The following is a 6,017-nucleotide window of genomic DNA, read 5'->3' on the forward strand; positions in this document are numbered from 1 at the left end:
CCCTCCCCCCTCCCCCCAAAAAAAAATTTAAGTTTGTTTTTTAAAAAAAATTTCAATTTCAAAAATTATTTTCTACTCTAGTAAAAATAAAAGATATTTCTCAAAAATAGTTTTCATTCATAAATCAACACTAAAAAAAATTTCCGAATAATATTTTTTACTCACCAACAAACATGAAAAAATAAGTCAAAAATCAACTTGTTTTTCAGGAAAACATTTTCCTTCATACCAACCACACCCTAATAGTTGCCCAGCCATCTCTTCTGCTGTCACATTGGCAGTGTCGATCAACAATTCCTCAATCACTGCTAAAAAAACAGTAAAAACCAACCTCCAAAAGAGATCAGAAAAAACCAACTTCAGGAGGTTGGTTTTTCAATCAAGATATAATTATATATATTCTTCCCAATTTTTCTGTAAGTAATACTTTATTCTTGAAAGTAATAAATATTGACTGGTTAATATAAAAATATTTAAGTAAAGAGTACATACACTGATACACATATTTGGTGTACAAAAATAATTTTTATTTATTCAAATTCTAATATTAGTTCATCCCAAAATATTTAAAATATTTAAATTTAACTATATTTGAAATGAAAAAATAAATTCTTTATATTGTCAAACTTTTTAGTAACAAAGAGTAAAGGAAAAAAACACAAATACTTGTTAGATATATAATAATTAGCCAAATTTTGTGTTCTCCATTTTCTTTGTTACTAAAAAGCTTGATAACATAGAAAAAAATAAAAATTATTACTATTATTTTCAAATATAGTTAGACTTAAATATTTTGGAATGAGCTAATAAAAATTTGAATAAGTAAAAGATGATCCTTTTGAACAAATAAAAGAATTAACTAATTAGTAAAAGAATTCAATTAAATTTACGCTTTGAACATGAGACGTCCACATATTTCTTATCTCTTCAAACTGTGCCTCTATCACTTCAAAAGTCACTCATTTGGTCAATAAAATATGTAGTGACATTTGATTTAGTCCACGGAGACATTTTCTTTTCCTCATTTATATGATATATTAATAATTCAAACTGTGCCTCTATCACTTCAAAAGTCACTCATTTGGTCAATAAAATATGTAGTGACATTTGATTTAGTCCACAGAGACTTTACTTTTCCTCATTTATATGATATTAATAATTCAAAATTCAACGTAAACATCCAACATTAATTACTCCCTCCGTCCCATTTTATGTAGCAATATTTGATCGGACACGGGTTTAAGAAATAAATAAAGACTTTGAAATGTTTACCAAATTACCCTTCAAAAAATAGTCATATTAAAAAGTAAACTCATTTTTCTCTCTCCTCATAAATATATTGGAGTACCATCTTTAAGATTAAGTGGAATCAACAAGGGTAAAAGATGAATTGTACTTTTAAATACTTATCATAAAAAGAAATGTGACATTTTTTTTGGAATTGACCAAAAAGGAAATGGTGTCACACAAAATGGGATGGAAGGAGTTTGTAGGTAAATAGAACTACCGACTTGTTGTTGGGTAATAATTGCCCTGAGTTTCTTACCATAAATAGGTTTTCTTTTTAGGAATTTTTTTTTGGATTGGCTCTATTGAAGATTATGTGAAGAAGGTGGACAAATTTATTTTGTTAAAAATTCAGGCCAAGGGGGAAATTTGTTGGGTATTAATTGTCCCGAGTTTCTTACCATAAATAGATTTTTATTTTAGGAAAATGTTTTGGATTAATTAGTCCTTTTCTTGTAGGAAAATGTTTGAGACTCTATAAAAAGAAGCTTGTTCCTTCTAACTTAATCAGTATTCACAATGTAGTCATATGGGCTTTGAGAGTTTTGGTTAGGGGGGAGAATTTGTGGGACACAAGTTTGATACATTATCACTTGTGTGAACCTCTCATGTATTCTGAGTGAATTGGTTGAGATTATTTCTCTCTATATTTTATACTCTCATATTTATAGTAGATTGCTCATCTCATTTGTGGATATAGGTCGATTGATCGAACCACGTTAAATCTTTGTGTCTTTTGGTATATTTCTCGTTTGTCTTCTTACTCGTGGTCTTTTGAGATTTGCTTTGATAGCTTCTGTATGACACCTAATTATTTTACGGTCCTAACACTTGTTTCACAACAAATGCTTTTACAGATTCATAGTTGAGTGATATTTAAGTTAAAATTTAAAGTTTAATGATTTTCTATGAAAAAGAGCTCATAGTTAAGTAACTTTAGAATTAAAAATCAAAGTAGAGTGACTTCTGAGGAAAAAATGCATAATTGAGTGAGGTTCTGAGATATTAAAAGATCATTTGATATGCGGTATAAAGTGAGATATCTTAAAATGACAAATTCATTTATTTGTTCAAAAAAATAATTTTTATTTATTCAAATTCTTAATATTAGTTTTAAAATAATTAAGTTTAATTATATTTGAAATGAAAAAATAAATTCTTTAAATTGTCAAACTTTTTAGTAACAAAGAGTAATGGATTAGATATATAATTAGCCAAATTTTGTGTTCTCCATTTTCTTTGTTACTAAAAAGTTTGATAACACAAAAAAAAAAATTATTACTATTATCTTCAAATATTATTAGACTTAAATATTTTAAATATTTTGGAATGAGCTAAGATTAAAAATTTGAATAAGTAAAATATATCTTTTTGAACAAATAAAAGAATTAACTAATTAGTAAAAGAATTCAATTCAATTAAATTGACACTTTGAACATGAGACGTCCACATATTTGTTATCTCTTCAAATTTTGCCTCTATCATTCAAACGTCACACTATTAAATAGAACCCCAAGAAATGTTTTATAGTTTAAGTGATTTTTGAGTTAAAAATTAAAGTTGAGTGATTTTTCAGAGAATAAATGCATAGTTGAGTGAGGTTTTGAGATACTCTCTCTGTCCCTAATTACTTGTCAATTTTGGATTAGCACACCTATTAAGAAAACAATTATTGACATAGTGAGTTTACCATTTTAACCCTATTAATTATGAAGTGGATGAATAAAAAATTGATATAAAATGAAGTAGTGTGAACAAAATTGTTGACTTACGACTTGTATAAATAAATCCAATTATTGAGCAATTTCCTAGATGTTTCCAAATTTCCTAGAAAAGATAATTATATCTAGCTCAAGCATAAACTCTATAGCATATAGCTCAAGCATAAAATCCATGACGTTTTTAAACTCAATAACCACTACCATTACAATAATCGGGGGGATTTTGGGCCTCCTTGCATCAATCAATAACAATCGAGCTCTTTTCTCTAAACTCAAGAAATTCTTCTCAAATAAGGTTACATGGGTGATTGATGAATACATAATATTGGAACATGATGAGAAGGTCAAAAATGAAGTTTATGAAGCTGTTGAGATCTACTTGTGCAACAATCTGTCTCCCCAAAAATGTAAAGTCAAAGTAAGTAAGACGGAGAAGGAGAAGAAGAATTCGTTCAAAGTCACATTGGAACATAATGAGAAAGTAAAAGATGTTTATAATGGCCATAAGTTCAAGTGGATTTGGCTAGAATTTAAATGCCTTCATCATCCTGACAACCTCAATTCCATTCATAGATCTGAGATGAAGTCCTTTAACCTCATTTATCGAGAGAAAGACTATCAATATGTCTTTGACACTTACTTGCCTCACATTTTGAATGAAGCAAAATACCAAAAACACATCTGAATTATCGCCTCTTTAACTATTTGTTGTTTGTTTTTCCTACTTAATGATTATTCAGAATTTCTATTTTACCCGAGGTATAGTTATTATGGTTAGGGAAGTTTGCCCTTTATTACTTCTTTCTGTAATTTTTAAACATCTAATCGAATTATTGTGATTTATAATATTTTTTATATCTAACAAATCAAAAAGTATAGTAAATAAATATATTGAAGCTGAAAAATATTAATTTTCCAAAAAAAAACATCATCGATGAACAGTCGCCTGCTTCTAGCTGAAGTGCCCCCCACAAATTTGGAGCAACAAATCATCCTTGGCTGCAAGCACATAACTCAAGCACACTAGTCAAGCAAGAGTTGTTTGGTTGTAGCCTCTTATTATAATAAGTAGTAAAGTAATTCTAATGTTTGACCTGTTGTAAACGTGAATTTTTTCAAGTCAATAATATATCAAAAGAATCAAGGTATTGAGAATAACTTATATCTAAAATTTTATATATTCAGAGCAAGATTTGAGTTGAAGTCCATTGAGATCTACCATCGAAGAGCTTCAAAGCTCAAAATTTTAATGCGTTAAAATTCAGCACGATCTATCCATTTGACAACGTATAAATGATAAAGTTCGCACAAAGATAAAAGCTTGGAATAAAATCATTATTGTCTTTAAGAATATCACAAAAAATTATCATTAAGAAAATCAGTTTCTTAAACATATGCCAGTTTATCAATTCGGTAAAACCTATGAATAGTTAACTAGAAAATTAAAATGTAAATAGTATCAAATTTTATCAATTTAGCATAACTTTTGAAGAATTGAATAACACAAACTAGCCTTGCCAATTCGGTAAGAAAATCTTAGTAGTTCAGTTAGTTGACTACATGAACTTTAATTTCATCTTTTAAGTGAGAATTTGATTGCTTACCTTGTAATTCTCTTTTTCAATAGATATTTACTTATTTTTTCAAATCATGTCCCACCCGTAATGACTTGTGTAAAAGGTAAGTTTTCAAATTCGGTAAAATATGTGAACAATTTAAAGAATAAATAGAATGAAATAAACAAGATAAGTTCATCAATCTGATAAGGCTTGTGAACATTTTTATCCGAGATAAAAGTTAAATATCGGTGCAAACTGATTTTATTTGAACTTATAATGGCTAGTGTATTAAAAGTCAAGGGTGGGGATTTTTTCTTAATTAGTACAATGCGAAGAGTAAGCCTTGAGACTTGGGGTATAAGCCTCATGAATACTATTTTTTAAAACCAAAACTTTAATAAAATAAAATAATAATAGCACTAAAAATATAGAAATTACGTTAAAAATGTAAGAAACAAATAGAAAACAAAATATTTAACATATTTATAAAGACTCGAATCTCACTTTGTGAAATTATACTGAATATATCATTGTTGTTATTTATAAAGACCTAACAAACTTTAAACAGGTCAAGATACAAGACTGCTGATTATTTTTCTTCTTTCTAGCGCGTTAAAATTGAATAGGTTGTCCATCAACTTAATTAACACCCCAATTTACACTTCAGAGAGACCCTATATTCAATTTTAAGAGTCAAGTAGGCGAAAAATAAATGCTATATAATATTTTGTTGCAATTCCAAAGCTTCTTTGACTTATTTTCCAATAACCTATAGACTTAGTTCATGTTGACTATTTTCCCCTATATTACCTTTTATGAATTGGCAAATAGAAACATGTCATGAATTATGATGATAGTAGTAAAGTAAATGATTTCGTTAAGAATGTTCGAAATTTACAAGAGTACACAAAAATAATATTTAACCTATATATACCATATAATATTTTGACAGAAGATGCTCAACTGACTATTAAGTATTGGCGAAAGACTTATAATTTCTTGTGGGCATATATAGGAAAGTTTCAAAGTCTACCTATAGTCAATACCAACTGTTAGTGAAAAACTTACAAGATAATAAAAAATACAAAATTACAATTGAAAATAAAAATGAAGAAATAAATCTCTTCATGCTGAGGCGCAGATATCTCGCTCTCTTTAAGGAGATTCAAGCCCACTGAAGCAAATATTTTCACCGGTCCAGCAGTAATCCTTCTTGACTTGTCCCCTCCAGGATACAACAGCCTAATCACAAAATACAACTCAACAACTCTGGACAAGAGTTGAGTCCAAAGCTCCACAAAAAGAACATCTCCCTTCAACTAATAAGAACTCTTTTTTTGACTAACTCTTTCACTCTATATTTTTCTTATATGTTGTGTGTATCAAACCAAATGAAGACCACCACTATTTATACTAGAAGAAGTCTTCCTAGCAATGAATAGGAAGATAA

Source organism: Solanum tuberosum, unplaced genomic scaffold (assembly GCF_000226075.1).
Source record: "Solanum tuberosum cultivar DM 1-3 516 R44 unplaced genomic scaffold, SolTub_3.0 scf00039, whole genome shotgun sequence".
NCBI classification, from domain to species: Eukaryota; Viridiplantae; Streptophyta; class Magnoliopsida; order Solanales; family Solanaceae; genus Solanum; species Solanum tuberosum.